Source organism: Schistocerca serialis, chromosome 6 (assembly GCF_023864345.2).
Source record: "Schistocerca serialis cubense isolate TAMUIC-IGC-003099 chromosome 6, iqSchSeri2.2, whole genome shotgun sequence".
In the NCBI taxonomy this organism is placed as follows: Eukaryota; Metazoa; Arthropoda; class Insecta; order Orthoptera; family Acrididae; genus Schistocerca; species Schistocerca serialis.
In genome coordinates, this window is record NC_064643.1 from 443,311,010 (window position 1) to 443,329,901 (window position 18,892).

Below are 18,892 nucleotides of genomic sequence, written 5' to 3' on the forward strand. Positions count from 1 at the left end.
CTAGCATTTGTAAACTTAGAGAAAGCTTTTGACAATGTTGACTGAAATACTCTCTTTCAAATTCTGAAGGTGGCAGGGGTAAAATACAGGGAGCGAGAAGCTATTTACAATTTGTACAGAAACCAGAGGGCAGTTATAAGAGTCGAGGGTGTTGAAAGGGAAGCAGTGGTTGGAAAGGGAATGAGACAGGGTTGCCGCATGGGATTAGCCGAGCGGCCTAAGGCGCTGCAATCATGGACTGTGCGGCTGGTCCCGGCGGAGGTTTGAGTCCTCCCTCGGGTATGGGTATGTGTGTTTGTCCTTAGGATAATTTAGGTTATGTAGTGTGTAAGCTTAGGGACTGATGACCTTAGCAGTTAAGTCCCATAAGATTTCACACACATTGAACATTGAACATGAGAGAGGGTTGTAGCCTCTCCCCGATGCTATTCAATCTGTATATTGAGCAAGCAGTAAAGGAAACAATAGAAAAGTTCGGAGTAGGTATTAAAATCCACGGAGAAGAAATAAAAACTTTGAGGTTCAGCGATGACATTGTAATTCTGTCAGAGACAGCAAAGGACTTGGAAAAGCAATTGAAGGGAATGGACAGTGTCTTGAAAGGAGGATATAAGATGAACATCAACAAAAGCAAAACTTGGATAATGTAATGTAGTCGAATTAAGTCGGGTGATGCTGAGGGAATTAGATTAGGAAATGAGACACTTAAAGTAGTAAAGGAGTTTAGCTATTTGGGGAGCAAAATAACTGGTGATGGTCGAAGTAGAGAGGATATAAAATGTGGAATGGCAATGTCAAGGAAAGCGTTTCTGAAGAAGAGAAATTTGTTAACATCGAGTATAGATTTAAGTGTCAGGAAGTCGTTTCTGAAAGTATTTGTATGGAGTGTAGCCATGTATGGAAGTGAAACATGGACGATAAATAGTTTAGACAAGAAGAGAATAGAAGCTTTCGAAATGTGGTGCTACAGAAGAATGCTGAAGATTAGATGGGTAGATCACATAACTAATGAGGAGGTATTGAATAGAATTGGGCAGAAGAGGAGTTTGTGGCACAACTTGACTAGAAGAAGGGATCGGTTGGTAGGACATGTTCTGAGGCATCAAGGGATCACCAATTTAGTACTGGAGGGCAGCGTGGAGGGTAAAAATCATAGAGGGAGACCAAGAGATGAATACACTAAGCAGATTCAGAAGGATGTAGGCTGCAGTAGGTACTGGGAGATGAAGAAGCTTGCACATGATAGAGTAGCATGGAGAGCTGCATCAAACCAGTCTCAGGACTGAAGACCACAACAACAACAACAACATGAACGAAAATACACAGATTTAATGGTACCAGAAACCACTATGTTATAACTAACGAAGAAGCACTCTGGATCAAGTAATGCAACCATCTTTTAAATCTTTACAGAGTTATAAGGAGAAATTTTCATACAGCAAAGTGTTGCACTGTGCACTGTGGGGATACATTAATGTCCAATAGGCTTTGTGACAGGCATAAAATTATTTAATTTTAGAATATTACGCAAGTGACGTGTGTTTTTTCACTCATAATGTATAAAATATTCTACGAAGAACCGACGGAACAATCAGTTAATACAATTATTTATTTAGTGAAGTGACTACGAAATATATTAACTTAGTATCTAGCTGCGTTTATCAGGTCATAGCAGGACATCACATTGGAAATTAAAATCAATAAAGATATAATAATAGTAAACTGCTAAACAGGAAAAATGTGTCATAAGCGTTAGGTATTTTGTAACTGACCTGGGAATCAAAGCTCATTTGTTGCACTGTGGATAGTGTCTCGGATATCAAATATTAATTTTTAAGACGTTTCACACCTTCACTGTCATTCAAAATAGCAGCAAGAATCCACACAACTGGTAGCATTATGAAACATGTGCACTCTTCAGTAAGTGGGGTACTGGTCATTGTACGTTGTAGATATCACACACCAATGACTGCACTCATTGCGGATCAGTCTACACAACAAAGTGCAGAGCCTTACACGAAGAAGAATTAAAAGGCTTACCACTCATTCCAAGGAATGAAAGGAGCTGTACCTAGTTAAGCTCTTTCTTTGCTATAGTACAATCGTTGTTTTCGTGTGACGCACATACTTTTTAAATTCAGAAAGCCAAAGATATGTCAGAATATTTGAATCCTCTCTGGAGCCGCAGGAATAAATCTCGTTGTTCGAGTTTTTGCTGTGATCAATTGCTATTTTTTGAAATCGTATTAGTTTTCTTCGTCCCAAATCATTAGCGTGACAATAAACATATGTTTTTGAGAGTGTTTATGTGCATGGGGCAAAAAGGGAAAGAGAGTTAGAAGTGAGGAATTGCAAGATGCTTAAGAATCATTTGTAACTTGTTTTGATGTGTGTTTGATGCGTAATTGGTGAAAAAAAAGATCATTTTACCAAAGAAATGTGGAGGACTGCATGTTAAACTGTGGCTCACTGAGTGGCCCGTAAATTCGTCGTGGGTTACTGACTGCCAAGGTGTTCCATATCTGTATCGTCAAAGGACATCCTCTGGTCGCCACTGTTTTCCTCTCGTGAATCACTGTACGGACTTTGCATTGAGGATGTCTGTATAGATACGGAAAGCGCAATTTCGCTTGAAGTGTCTCAGATGCAAAGTCTGTACTTCTGGACCATGTGGCATGGGCGTCCCTTCCAGTTAGGTGATAAATTTTATCAAATAATCTGCCGAATGCCAGCTCAGAATTAGAGGCGATAAGATCGTAAGGCAATACTGGCAGGGACACCCAGAGGGATTGCTCAATCCTTTAAGAGGAAAACTCTTTCTTACATCGCGCTTGATAATCCTTTACTCGCCAGTGTGAGTCTACTCTCTTATGTATGCGATTATGATTACGGTGTGTAGAGTGTAGCTTCGAGTGTGCATATTTTTAAAAAAGACGAATGAGAAGATAGAGCGAAACCCAGTACTAGCACATAGCCCATTCTTCTCGACTGTCACCAAGGGGGCAGCTAAACTTCATGTACCCATCCAACGGAGCACATACCCTCATTCCATAAAATACTGAGGAAAGTTTTTGAGATTTAATGGTGCAGTGTAAGGCGATCAGGAATGTTACGTTTTCAGATTAAATATTGATGATGAATTTTCTTAGTATCAGCAGGATCTGAATCGACTGCTCCTGGTTCGAATGACTCCTCACCAAATTGTACTACAGAATTCGACTACATATGTGTTTCCCTATTATTTCTCTCTTCGGCAGAGTAGACGTTGTCCGGCAAGGGTGCAGCATCTTCATTTTGCGTTAGGCACTAATACTGGTTTGTAGCAACAGAAAACATAATTATTTAAGTAGCTTCCAGTTATTCGCACAAGACTGAACGTACTTCACCCGATACCGGATTAGAACTAGATGCTTCCATACGGGTACTCAATTACTGTAGTGGACAACAGAACAACAGTTAATTATTTTGAGCGGCTGGTATCATAGCTCATGCTCCTGGATAAGTTCAATTCTCTTACTTTCTATAAACGTCTAGCTTTGGAACTTTGTGCACTATCAGATCATCCAATTGGTAAGTCTTAAGGGCCAATATGTGAGCTGACCATTCTGGTGTATGTTTCTATAGTGAAAGACGGCATCCCTGTATCACACACTTTTTAATCTGAGCACTGCTTTCTTGATCATACAATATTGTTCTTCCCTGTTGGCTCGTGTACATTACCCACCTTTCCCTAAAACTGACGTCAATTTTTCTAACATCTGGCTCTATTTTACATCGTGGAACAGTATTTATACGTCGACAACTCCCATTAATGTGTCTTGGTTCTTCTCAGGTCTTCCTTACATTAAAAAGCGCAACGTTAGAACTGTCTCTCTGGCGCCTTTATCTTTCTTAAAACCAAATTCGTTATCATCCAACAGCCACTCAGTTTTTTTTTTTTTGCATTCTTATGTATTTCATTCTTAACAGCAACTTAGATGCACAAGTTTTTAAGTCGATTCTGCATTACCTCTAGTACTTACCTGGCTTGCCATGTTCTGGATCGTGTGGATCATACTTTTCCGAAAGTCTGATGGGATGGTCTCCAATCACATAGATTCTACACACCGACTTGTTTACTCACTTGACTGCTACTTTCCACAATGATTATAAAAATTCTGAAGAAATGTTATTTATGCGTTCTGCCTTATTTCTTCGCAAGCCTCTCAAAGCTCTGTTTAAGTCTGTTTCTAATACTGTATCCCCTATGTCTTCCCTAATGCATCACATTTCTTCACCTATCACATCTTCAGACAGTTCCTCCGCTTCGTAGAAACCTTCGATGTACTCTTTCCGCCTATACGCTCTCTTCTCTGTGGTTGACAAAGGAATTTCTCTTTCATTCTTAATACTGACGCCTTTGTTTTTAATTGCACCGAAGGCTGCCATGATTTTTCTGTGCATACGAGGGTTGGAATTGTAATAGTGGCAACTATTTATTTACAACTCGTACAAAATAGATGCGTATTTCAAAGTTTTACTGACCTTCAAAGTAGTCACCAGCATTGTGTATAACCCGTTGCCAGCGATGTGGAAGTCATAGGATACTCTTAATAGTGCCAGTTGTGCTGACAGTTCGAGCGGCGCGGTCTATTGCCCGACGAATTTGTAGCAGTTCTGAAGCGAATGCCGTGAAGGGTTTCCTTCAGTTCAGAAATAGAGTTGAACTCACTAGGGCTTAAGTCAGCGGAGTGCAGTAGGTATTATAGCTCTTACAGCCCCATTAGTCAAACAAATCAGTAACAGCTTGCCCTGTACGTGTTGAACATTGTCCTGCAAAATGATGGTCAGGTTCTGAAGAAAGTGTCATCACTTCTGTCTTCTGTCTCTATGCTGTTCATTTTTGGAACTCAACCTACGACCAGCTTAGAGACAACCTTCTTAGGCTGTTTGCAGATGATGCTGTCGTTTATCATCTAGTAAAGTCATCAGAAGATCAAAACAAATTGCAAACCGATTTAGAAAAGATATCTGTATGTTGCGAAAATTGGCAGTTGACCCCAAATAATGACTAGTGTGAGGTCATCCACGTGAGTGCTAAAATGAATCCATCAAACTACACGTTAAATCAGTCATATCTAAAGGCCGTAAATTCAAATAATACCTAGGAATTACAATTACGAACAAAGTTAATCTGGTAAGAACACATAGAAAATGTTGTGGGGAAGGCAAACAAAAGACTTCCTTTTATTGGCAGATAATAATGTAACACATCTACTAAGGAGACTGTCTACACTACGCTTGTCCGTCCTCGTTTTGGAGTACTGCTGGGTGGTGTGGGATCCTTACCTGACTAATGGAGCACATTGACAAAGTTCAAAGAAATGTAGCACGTTCGGTATTATCGCGAAACACGGGAGAGATTGTCAGTGACAATAACGGAGTACATCGACAATGTTCAAAGAAGGGCGGCACGTTGTGTACTATCGCGAAACAGGGGAGAGAGTGTCTGTGACATGTTACAGGATTTGGGGTGGACTTCATTAAAACAAAGGCGTTTTTCGTTTCGGCGGAATCTTCTCACGAAATTTCAACCACCAACTTTCTCCTCCGAATGCGAAAATATTCTATTGACGCCGACCTACATAGGGAGAAACGATCATAATCGTAATAATAAAATAACGGAAATCAGAGCTCAGGCGGAAAGGTAAGGTGTTTGTTTTTTCCAAGTGCTTTTCGAGAGTGGAATAATAGAGAACTATTGTGAAGGTGGTTTGATGAAGCCTATGCCAGGCACTCACATGTGATTTGCAGAGTATTAATGTAGATGTAGATGTAGGTGCCGCCAAGCTTAATGTCCCCATCAGTAATGTCATATGCCCTCACTTCATGAGACAATGTGGAGAGGTTTGGCCCAAGGTCTGACGATCAGAAACTTTACACCAACGCCTCTCTTCTCCTTACTGGCAAATCGTGGGAATGAAAACTTTTTCCATCACCAGGATCCGAACCGGCTTTCCCCCTGGTCGAGCAGCACTGCACAAGCGTGCGTTAGTGACCTCAGCAACAGAGGTGGGTTAAACAAAGGTGTATTCATGGACTCAAATAAAGTGAATCGTGTAAACTTTATCGTGTATGGCTTTTGTTTTCTATATTATTGTGTGGACATGCCACATATGTAATTTCTGCGCCATTTACCTCAGATAGATTTCGTATTACTAAATACAATAAGGAGTTCCCATTTGATGTGTAATTACAGAACAGATCACTTTTACTAATTTCGAAACTAACATAATCACTCTTGCTAGATATAATGTTTTGTGGGTTATGATAAAGATAATAATAATAATAATAATAATAATAATAATAATGTTATTATTATCATTATTATTATTCTTATTATAAAGAAACTTATTGGCTTAATTGACTGTTTCTTTTGTAGCGGCACCACATTTCAAAATAGGCAACGTTAGTTTTGTGCGATACTCTGAGCACAAGTTACAGCGAGGTGCAGGCCGGATTGCAGTGGGTTACACATAGCAGCAGTTGCGAAGGCAAATAGAGGCCACAGGGGCGTAGAACTGCCGCAAAAGGCACACCCAGCAGTTTGCATGGCGCAAGTCACAGGCAGAAGAGGGCCGCTGGCCAACCTAGTGTGGCCCCAGAGGGGCACAGTCAAATATAAATAGGTGCCGTTTTCTAAGGAGAGTCATTTCAAGTGTGGCAGCTCTCCTGGATGGCGGGGTGTATCACACCACCGGGCTACATGCAGCAACAGATGGGGCCCCAGCGTTCCAGTGTTCCAGTCCATGGCGGGTCGTTGGTTCGACCCCCTGAGGCCAACGCAGGGTCTGTAGTCAGCCAACCAGCCAGCAGAGGGTCACTCAACGGCTCGCGACCGCGGGCAGTCTTCTCGGTTCCTGATACATGCCGAAGACATCCCGAGACGAGGGCCGCAGATTCGGACGCCGGATCACGGGCGCTTGTTCGTCGCCGCGATCTCAGCCACGTTGGCTGCAGTTCACACCGAGTGGCGCTGAGTCGGCAGGGATGCAGATTGCTGAGCCAACTCCTGGCATCCTCACGATGCCACAACTCCGCTGGCGTGCGAGGCCGGCTCGACACAGCATTACATTACATGGGCCGCTGGGGTGCCTCCTCAGCATTGTGGGGCCCTGTGACACAGACCAATAGGAACGAGGGTACTGTAACTGAAAAACAACAAACCACTTGGAAAGTTCTCGCTGAGTTTTAATACAGTGCCTCCTGGCTCCCATCAACTACATTTGGTGTCTTCCTGCTACATTTGGTCATCCTGATACATTTGGTGGCAGAAGTCGCCACTAAACTTCGGTTCATTTATGAATATTTTATGTATCATGAATGAAAAACATGCAAACCTTGTGTAATATTCCACAATATTAGTCACGCAAGTGACTGGTCTTTGGCAGAGAGGCCTTCATCGGTTGCAAAGGTAAATATGTGTGGATATGGATTTTGTGAGATTAAAGATTTTAGACAAGATGCATCCAAAGAATCACTCAAAGACTACAGTTATTGGCATTCGATTTTATAATAAAGCGAGAAGACTTATTTAGATTAAAATATTACGTAAAATTTGTTTAGCTTGAATTAAATATGTACCCATTGATTTAATTAACTGCATAACAATAATTGCTACACGCAGAAAAATAAATTGTGCAAAACACAATAAAGTGCGTGACTGAATTAATGTTGTCTTAAACGGAGCAAGATATCTAAAGTGAGGCATGAGATGAGACTAAACCGCAGTTACACAACTGTAACTATACAAAGTAAACTTGTATGGCGAGCGAGATCACAGTGAATGAAATAAGTAAAGCATGTAAGTAGGAGGGATAATTTACTAAGTAGCCTAGATTGATTTATTTGCAGTTAGAAGCGGTCGGTAAGGGAACTTTTTCTGATCATTCATTAGTAAGTTTGGGCAAACAAGTTTATTAATTTCCTTCACTTAAAGATCATTCATCTCCCTCTTTTTGTGGGTGTTGTGTAGGACTACATATTCCACCAAATATCCGTGGCCTTTATTAAGAATGTTGTCTGGAAAGATAGAGTCTCCGTTTCTATGTCTCCAGCTTCTATGATGATTCTTCAGATGGGTGTACATTGCCCTGCTAAATTGGTTCATGCAGATTTTGCCACAACGGCAACTGTTTTTGTGTATTCCACTCTTTTCCAGATTTGATGTACTATCCTTATCATTGGACGAAGTTAATCCAATAATGTTGTGCACATAAATTGATGTTTTAAAGTTCCTAGATTTGAGCTTTCTGGCAACATTCTAAAAACTTTTCGCAAGTGTGGAACTGCGAATCGTATGCTGAGATTATGGGGTGGTGTATCGAGCATGGCGTAAAGAAGTGTGAAGGCACAAAAAACAAAAACAAGAAGCTCAGTGGGTTAGTGATAAGATACTGAACTCGTATCCGGGAGGATTGCAATTCATACCGCCTTCCAACCAACAAACCAGCTGTGTTTTCCCTGCACTCCCTAAATCACTTAAAACAATTTCCAAGATTGTTCCCCTGAAGAGGACAAGCCACATTTCCTTCAATAATCCGAACCTGTGCTTCGACTATAAGAAATTCGTCGTCAACGGTACGTGAAATCGTAATTTCCATTCTTCCTTTCTTACAAACCGGTCAGTACTTATTGCAATGCAATTGCCACAAAGATATGAGCCTCTGATCTCTGGATCAAGTTGTGTACGATATGCTTTCTACCTACTGTGGTGGCTACTCTTGCATATACTACGTGTATACAGTTAACACTTGTTAACAATCTTTAAACTGTCTCGTTCCGTAACACTAAGTCACGTTACAAAAATTATATATAGAACGCGCAAATATTTACCTGGCTTCATTCAAACTTTCGACGTTCTACAAAGTGACACTAGCGCACCAAACTGTAGCAACACAATAACTGCTGAGCTACTCTAGTACTTAATCTAAGTTCTTTTCTGGCAACCAACAGACCGAAGTCCGAAAAAATTATTTCCAACCTACAATGATGTTTGATTTTGATCTTTAACGAGAATCGGTTGCGAAACGATAAAATATTTTTTTTTATTGTTACTTAGCATCAGCTTATGCTACATACTCTTATCGTATACTTAGCAACCGGACCTTGTTATGATGTCATCGAATCTGGGATCCTGTTATCAGTGAGTAGATTTATGTACATGCTTTATCTGGGAAAGCGCACGATACGAGTTCTGTGTTTATAAAGCTCTCAGCCTTTCTCAAATATCAGTGTCAGTCCACAGCAGGAGAGCAGGTATGTACAGACGTTCCGTAGTTAACAAATACGTAGGGTAGAGGTGTGCACTTGCTTTCTAAACGCTTCCCTACATTCATTTCCTGTCATTTTATCTGTGTTTCGTAATTTATTTTAGTGAACGGTCGAAAAGGAAACTGATGTTGAATTTGATACTACCAAAGTCTTGCCTTACCAAGCGAAGGCCAATTAAGTGCAACAGTTAAGCATATTACTGAGCTCTAACGACGAAATTAATCAGAATAGTAGCTAAATAGATAATATATAACATTTCATTTATTTTCTGAGTATAAGCTCTCCAAATTCCACTGGGTATTAGACCTTTTGCACTGATACCGGGATCGGTGGAGGTTCGAGTTCTCCCTCGGGCCTGGGTGTGTGTGTTGTTCTCAGCATAAGTTAGTTTAAGTAGTGTGTAAGTCTAGCGACCGATGGCCTCAGCAGTTTGGTCCTTTAGAAATTCATACACACGCGTTCACCAAGATTTAGATAAACGGATAATCTCTTCCTCATTTGCGCTGCTGAGATTTGATAATGTGCAGCAGAAAAAAACTGGTTGAAACTACTGCAAATTCAATTAAAATCATTGTCAGAAGGACTGACTCAACGTACGAAAAAGTGAAAACAACTTTGGCGAAATTGAAGGCAAGGCCGGTACCATTACAAGTCAAGTGGGAATTCCGCTGTAAAATGCAGAGGACACAGCAGACACATGGAAAGAGAAAACTGGTGGCTTTATGAAGGGGGGGGGGGGGGGGGGGGACTTGCCTGAAGACGTGATGGAAGAAGAAACAGAAGTCGAAGGGAAGAGATAGGAGATCTAGTGTTAGAACCAGAATTTAAAAGAGGTTTGGATGATTTAAGATGAAATAAAGCAGAACATTCCATGCGGATTTCTGAAATCTCTGGGGGATTGGCAGCAAAAAGGCTATTCACATTGGTGTGAAGAATGTACGAAAACGGCGATGTACCATCAGACTTTCGGGAATACATAATCCACACAATTGCGAAGACAGCAAGGGCTGTCAAGTGCGACAATTATTGCACAGTCGGCTTAACAGCTCGTGCATCCAAGTTACTGACTAACTAATATAAAGAAGAATGGAAAAGAAAATTAAGGATCTGTAGGTATCTGCAAGAGGACGCTCAGTTTGGCCTTGGAAAAGGTAAAGGCACCAGAGACGCACTTTTGACGTTACGGTTGATAATGGAAAGAATACTGAAGAAAATTCAAGTCATGTTCTTAGGATTCGTCGACTTGGAAAAGCGTTCGACAGTGGTGCAAGATGTTCGAAATTCTGATAAGAATAGGGGTACGCCATAGGGAAAGAAGAGTAATATGTTACAATATGATCAGTCTATTGTTCAGTTTATACATCGAAGAAACAATGAACGGAAATTTAGAAAAAGGTTTGAGAATGAGATTAAAACTCAAGGTGAAGAGATATAAATGATGAGATTCACTGACAACATTACTATTGTCAGTGAAAGTGAACAATAATTACAAAGCCAGTTAAATAACTTGTGGTGGACGGAGCATCGAGGGCGTAAGAAGGAGACTAGCACTGGCCAAAAGGGCATTGCTGGACAAGAGTCTATTAGTAACAAGCATAGGTCTTTATTTGAAGAAGAAATTTCTGAGAATTTACGTTTGGAGCACAACATCGTCCGGTAGTGAAACATGGACTGTGGGAAAACCGGAACAGAAGGGGATCGAAGCATTTCAGAAGTGGTATTGCATAAGAATGCTGAAAATTAGGTGGAGTGATAAGGTACGGAATGAGGAGGTTCTCCGCAAAATCAGCGAGGCAAGGAATAAGGGACAGGACGGCAGTACATCTGCTAAGACATCACTGAGTTACTTCCATGGTAGTAGAGGAAGCTGTAGAGTGTAAAAACTGTAGAGGAAGACAGAGATTGGAATTAATCCAGAAAATAATTCGAGGAAGAAAAAAGAAAAGAACTTCGAACACAAACTGAAATAACATCTGATTGACAACCTTTTCCACCAATTGTGTTTTTAGGTACAGTGAGAGTGAGCGAAAGGAAAGATTGATCAAAATCAAACATAAATAGCTGCATGTAAAAATAATAGCTTAAGAGAACCATGTTAATGGTCAGTTTGCTGCCATATTTAACACTGAGAAGATGTGCTGTTGTTGTATGACAGCAAGCGTTCGCAGTTATAAACCACGGAAGATAGAAATAAGTATACTAAACTAAGAGAAAGGTCATTCTTTACAGTGCTGAGAATGGTTATGATGTGGGATCTGAGCGGGGAACGACTAAATGGGGGGTGCCCAGGGATCAGTGGGGCCACTCCTGTTGCTTATTTATATAAATGATATGCCTTCTAGTATCGCAGGTGATTCTAAAATATTTGTTTGCTGATGACACAAGCTTGGTAATACAGGATGTTGTGTGCAACATTGCCACTGTTTCAAATTGTGCAGTCCAAGACATAAGTTCAAGATTTGTAGAAAATAAACTAGCTCTAAATTACAGTAAGACTCAGTTTTTACAGTTTCTAACAAACAATGTAACAAAACCTGACGTTCTAATTACATAGAATGGGCATATGATTAGTGAAACTGAACAGTTCAAATTTCTAGATGTTCAGATAATTTAACTGTCGTGGAATGCTCATATTCAGGATCTTGTTCAAAAACTTAATGCTGATTTTTTGCTATTAGAACAGTATCTGGAGTAAGTGATAGTCCGATTTTCATTCCTTTATGACGTAGCATATTATATTTAGGGGTAACTCTTCCCATTCTCAAAGGATATATTTGCCTCAGAAACGTGCGGTCCGGGAAATAAGTGGTGTAAGTTTGCGAACCTCTTGTCAACCCTGTTTATGACATTAATCTGGGTTTTCTGACATTGGCCTCTCAATATTCTGTAACGTCGTTTCTTGTTAACAATATCAGCTTATTCGCAAGATTAGCAGCTTTTACTCAGTTAATACTAGGCAGAAATCTAATCTGCATTAGGATCGCACCTCCTTGACTGTTATGCAGAAAGGCGTTCAGTATTATGCTGCACCCATTTTCAATAATTCAAAAATCTTAGCAGTAATCCACGCGCTTTAAAATGTAAACTGAAGAGCCTCCTCATGGGGCACTCCTATTCTGTCGAGGAGTTCCTTGAAAAATTAAGCTAATTCCTGTGTTACATTGTTGATCACATTTATATAAGCTTATAGCTTTTCGTCTTTTTAGAATTCATAAACATTTTATTTTACCTATTATTAAATTTCTGTTGCATTTCATGTACTGACACGTTTCATGACTACTAAGATTTGCTCCTCAATTTAGTCCTACGAAACTGGACTTGCCAAATAAAATAAAAGAAGGTAGGTTTCCTATAATCGAAATTATGCACTGCTGCGCGTGAACGTACAATTCTTATTTACGAAGACACAAAGGAATTACAGACAGTGGCTGCGAGTGGGCTTGTATATATCTTATTTATCACCTTGAAACATTAAAGTAACGTAATTAATTTTGTGTTTGTTTATAGGCACATGTCTGCACTTATTGAAAACATATCACTTCAGTACCATAGGAAACCCCTAGACGATACAAAATACACTGGTGCAGCCTACTGACAAAGCGGAGTTCCGCGTGACAATTCGTTTTGAGCTTTTGAGGGGGAATAATGCAGCAAGAATCCGTGATGGGTTGGTGAAAATGTGCGACATCAACACACCATCATATGACGCAGTTGTTAGGTGGCCAATATACTTCCAATGTGGTCAAACGAAGTGGCAGACCTTCCCTCTGTAATGAACGGGAATCTCAAGTCGAGTTGAAGTTCTTGTGTTCGAATACCGAGACAACAGTGGAAAAGTGAAAATCAGTCACGGGTTTTACAACGACTTGCACGACATTTTGAACACTACGTAGTTCTCCGCCCACTGGGTTCCGCGACTACTCACACCCATTTGCAAGAAACCGGTAGCACCGAGGCAGTAGCGGAAATGTTGCAACCGTCTCACACCAATGCATGTAACTTCTTTAGCCATCTAACCATCACGGTGGACGTAGCATTATGACCTCGAGACATTACCAATGGGACAACTGACTGTTTTTAACAAACGATTGGTCCGTCGATTGTTTCTTCGTTCAGACGTTTTTTTCAGTCGAATGAAAGAACCGAATGAAACTAGTCTCTACGGTCATATCAGCTGCATGAATGCTTTCACTCACTCAGCGGGTTTAAGTGGTTTCACTCAATGCGATGCAACTGACCGAAAAATGTCTTTATCGGTTGCGGCCGTTACATGAATGTTTTCACCCACTCACCGGGTTTGAGTGATTGTATTTATATCCTTTTTCAGCCTCTTCGGTTATACATGAACCATGAACAGGACTGACACTTTTTTAGGGACAAATAAAGTATTTTATTTCAAGGACATGTGAATAAAAATAGATTTCTAAAAGTAAAGTATTTTCAAAATGTATATATTTATTTACTCAAATACGAATTTTCGTTCTTGTGGCATTAAAAATCAAGTTTTGGTCGATTTGGAAAGTTTAGCGTCTGGTGCCGCACTGTAAAATTATTTAAATATAAATGAATAATCACTTTGTAACACGTTTTTATTAGGTCGATTTGTTATCTCTTTGTTCCCCCAAAAATTTTGCAGTTGATTTTAAGCTAATTTACAGATAAGCTTTCAAGTTTCAACATAGCTCAGAAGTGGATGACACTGCAATACTAACACTCGTTAGAGTCTGTTGTGTGGCGGAGGGTACTTTGTTTTTCGGTCTGTCTATCTGTCTGTCTGTGCGGTACAAATTTTGCAACTAATTTTAAACTAACTTCCCGATTGGCTAAAAGACTGAAACTTTCAACTTAGCTCAGAACTAAATGACAATGCAATATTAACTCGCTTTCTTTTCTAGTGTGTGACGGAGAATACTTGGTGTAGCACTGCTATTTCCCAGTTTTCCTGTTTCTGTCGCGAATGTTTTGCACTTAAGAACGATTGCCGCTAAGCTCCTGTGTGACCTCTATTCTCTCTAATTTTTATATTCGCTGTCTTTTAGCGGGATGTACGTAGGAGGAAGCAATATATTGGTTGACTCAGTAGAAAAAAACTGAAATAACCCTGAAATTAACCACATGCCTCTGTTGTAATCTTATCGAAATGTTTAAAATCAATTGAAAATCTCACACACACAAGGTTAAAAAGCAGAAAATAACTATTTAAATAAAAAACTTTTAATATAACATGTTTCTCACTTGAAAAAAAAGAATGAATAATTCAGTTATATGCAAAACTGCAACGATGTCGAATGTTTTCATTCAGTTACTCCTACAAACTGCTTTCACTCAAAAAATAAAGGAATAATTATGCTATCGACTTACTCGATCGTTTTCATCCAGCTGCTCCTACAGATCGGTTTCAGTCGAAAGAATGAATGGGAAGTCCGACCTGCTGGACAACAGTTTTCAATGGGTTGCTCCCAAAGATTGGTTGCACTCAACAGAATGAATGAACAATTCAAACAACACGTAAAAATACATGCGTCGATTGTTTTTCATCAACCGAATGAATCGATTGTGTTCCTTCGGTTGTTCCATCACTAAGAGACGGTCCAGCGAAGCAAGTGGTGGAAACATACGGAGTCACTACCACTGTGAAAGGTGAAGACGCAGGCATCATCGGTCATGGTCATACTGTGTGTTATTTGGGACTACCGTCGTGTGTACCTAACAGATTATGCTTGTAAGGGGGCAAACTGTCACAGAAGCATACACCCGAAATCCCCGGAAGAGGTTACGTTATGCTGTCGAGACGCCCTAGTTGATTCTGCATGGAACACATTCACACCAACTGCTTCTTTGGGTAACACAATGTTTCCTCCCCCCCCCCCTCCCCTCCTCTGAAGTGGCAGCCAGTGATTTGGACGAAGAAACCATAGCGTGATCGGCATTTCCAGAACGACGACGAGGTGATTCTGGAGGTAGAACTCGTTTCCTAAGGAGTTAAACTGCGGTCCTCCACAGCAAAGATCTGTGCCAAATCATTCAGTGTGTCGTACTGAAGGGTGACTAACACCGTCACCAAGTTTCATGGTCACCATTAATGTTTTCCGAGGTGATAATTAAGGTTTTACTACTACTCCGCATACACGTATATCGTTGCAGTATATACCACGACTGAATATATTAATACACAATTCGATTACATGAGGCATTTTATCGTTAGAGGCCTCCATGTGTGGCGTTTAACTTTGTAAATGAGAATTACAATGTATAAAATGTTTATCTTGAGAGTTCTGAGGGGTGACTTTCACATCAGCGCATGTTGCAACAGTCTACGTACGGAGCGGAGCTTCCTCCCTCCCATCCACACATATAATTTGCAGGTACTCAATCAACAGTGGGTAATAAACCAAAGTAACAAAAAAATGTTTAGTCTCAGAGAGTTTACAGATATTTTTAGCTCATTTCATGAAACGTTCCGTTAAAACAACAGGTTTTTAAGGTCGTGGTTGATGCAATTATTCACAGACGATTTGTTCCCATTTACGTTGGAGATCTTCAAATATGTAGAGTCCTTACTGAAACACTATTCTGTTTTCGCAGACTCAGAGACAGGAGCCCAAGTGATGTTAGTTTTGATATACTTTCCTTATTAACGTAGATTTCTACGAACGAAACTGTTTCACAAGATGTATTTCTGGTGCAGGTAGGAGCTTGGTCTTACTAAATAGTGAATCTCTATTTTCTTCTTTTTCTTCATCCTGTTCTTTCTTTCTTCCTTGGCTAAAGTCTGTTTCCTTCAGTATACTTCAGCCTACCCTGAGGTTATCGTTTCACCGTTTTCTTGGACGGCAAACATTTCTTTTACCAGCTGGTGATTTATTTCTTAAGATTTTCCCAAACTTCCTTTTATTCACCCTATATAAGTGTTCGTTCCACTCATGCTTTCTCGTATGTACCCATTCATTAATGGAGTCCAATTTACGACCTTTTCTAATGCTTTCACTTCTCTCTATCTTTCAGTGTCACCCCTGTAAACCGTCGCAGAATTTTCATTTCCGTTGGTTCCAAAAGTCTCTTTGCTTCTGATGTTTTCGGTCTTGTCTCAGCTGTGTGTGTCATAACTGGCTGTTTTGTTTATTCTTACCTTTGCATATCTCCCTGTAAGCTTGTTTACTCCAAATAGTATCACTAAAACACCCTGTTATTTTGTTTACTTCTGTTACTTGTTCTCTATCTTCCTTTTCACCATTTCCACTGCTGAACAGTTCAATATAACGTATTTAAATGTCATTACCTGCTGAATAATTTTTCCATCCACTTCCACTTTGCGTCTAAACGGTTCCACATACATTTCATTTTTTGTGTGAACACGACCATATTTACATTTATGTAAAATTTTCTGCAGGTTGTTTTCACTGTTTGCCAGTAAAACTGCATCGTCAGTATAACAAATTATTTTCATTTATTTGTCCCCCATTCTATAACCATTACCAGCCAATACCTTCTTTATCATTGTCTCAAAGAGTCATTTTGAGTCACATTGTCTAATACCAGTATTAACTGCCATGCAGCTAGTTAATCTGGAAACAGTTTTTGCCTGGATATAGTTGTTACAATATATGTCTTCAAGCGAGCTCGAAGAGTCACATTGTCTAATACCACTATTAACTGCAACGGAGCTAGTTAATCTGGAACCAGTTATCGCCTGAATGTAGTTGTTGGAATAAATGTACAAGGAGATAATGTTCAATTTGTGACGAGCCAGTTTGTTTTAGTAAAACTATTCTGTCTGCACTGGCACTCCTCAATAAGCTCTTTGTATTTCTTGTGGAGAAGTATCCCTAATCCCGCTAAGGCTCTTATCCGCTTCTGTTCTCCACTGTAAATGTGTAAGTACTGGACATATTGATTCCACCCTTTGTCTTTCTTTTTTTGTCTCTTGGGTACTACGTACTGAGACTTCACGACGTTTCAATTCTTGTATAAGCTCTTGGTCTTTGATATTAAGGATTTTATGTTCCATGTTCCAATTCTCAGACCATTTTTATTTTTCCGTGTCTTAGACCTGTTCCTAACCTTGATCGTCATATTTACGGTCCTTTCTGAGGTCCAGTGCCTGTACTCTGAGCAGTGAAATTACACCACCGGTAGATCGTTGGCCTGGCTGTCGGTGGTTTTGTTTTCAAGATTTTCCTTTCCCTCGGCTGGCTGTTTTTACCACAGCTAAGGAGCATAACTTGCCCCACCAGCCTTTATTTCTGAGTTCTGGCATCTCCTATCCTTTGATGGTTCCACATCTTTCATCCTACAAGACAGCAGGATGCGCTTATTTTTAATTCAGGATTTTCTTCCATTAGCCTTTTGTCATCCAACACCCTATTCTACTAGGCAACAGCTTCAAAGGTCTGAGTTGAGGACTAGAAAAAAAGACTTCCTTTGATCTCGAAACCTAAAACCGTTGGGTTGGAAAAAATAAGAGTTGGCCGAGAGAGGCCTATAGGAAACGAAATAGGAGTTTGGCACCAGTAAGTGTAAGTAATGTCAAACTCAAGTCGAGGCTCCACACTTGCTAACCCACGTACTCCCAAGATGAGAGCCCCCTAAGGAGAATCTCTATTTTTAAATACACAAAATGAATTCCATGAACGAATTGATGTGGTTGACATTGGGATTCCTCTTAGTCCACCTATTTCCAACTGTTATATGGAGATTATTGAACAATGAGCTCTTCTGCAGCCAATGAAAGATCTCCTATGTAAGTCGTATCACTATGGGTTTGATGGTTTCATAATAAGGTCCTAGGATGAAGAGAAGCATTGCAGAAAAATAAAAGCACTCTGGGAGTTAAAACAGAAGGGAAGAGGTAGTTAAATAAAATGAAATATGGATGCTGACTTTTTGCAGATACTAATTATAACAATAGATTACTTGAAATCTAGGATTATTACGATAGATTACTTGAAATCGAGGATGATGTTACCTGTCGGTATGTCGGGAACAATTGCATGTATTTGGGATTATGGGGCTAATTGTGGTGTCCTCCATACAATTCACAAAGCCCCTCCAGTTCCAAGGGCACTTGATATTTACAAGCGTTTGATAGTTGCCATGCAGATGGGGACGAAACGTAGGTGAATAGTTTCATGCATAGACCACAGTATTCTCAGCTGTTGGTGGAAGTCTTCCCTCCGTTAGCGCGTGTAACCTCGTTGCTAGATACAATCCCATAGTCACAATTAATCAGCAGCACATTATGACCACCTATATAATAGCTAATATGTCCACCTTTGGCACGGATAACAATGGCGACGCATCTTGTCAACTCCGGGGAGGTGGTCATGAGCTCTGACACCACGTTCAATCATGTCCTAGAGTTCTTCGATCGGGCTCAGATCTGGCAGGTTGGGGCCAGCATATCACTTGGAACTCGCCACTGTGTTCCTCGAACCACTCCACCACACTCCTGGCTTTGTGACAAGGCGTACTGCTATGCTGAAAAATGCTACTGCCATCAGGAAACATACTCGTTGTATGGCCTGCAACCAGTGTATGATATTACTTGCCCATCATGGTGCCTTGCACAAGATCCACTGCA

At 40.2% G+C, this 18,892-nt stretch overlaps 1 protein-coding gene across 1 annotated transcript in view; it reads left to right on the top strand.

The window, feature by feature from the left end:
• The window catches only part of LOC126483730 (probable cytochrome P450 6a14), a 106,067-nt gene that overhangs the window by 40,116 nt on the left and 47,059 nt on the right, over positions 1 to 18,892 (top strand). The window lies entirely within an intron of this gene.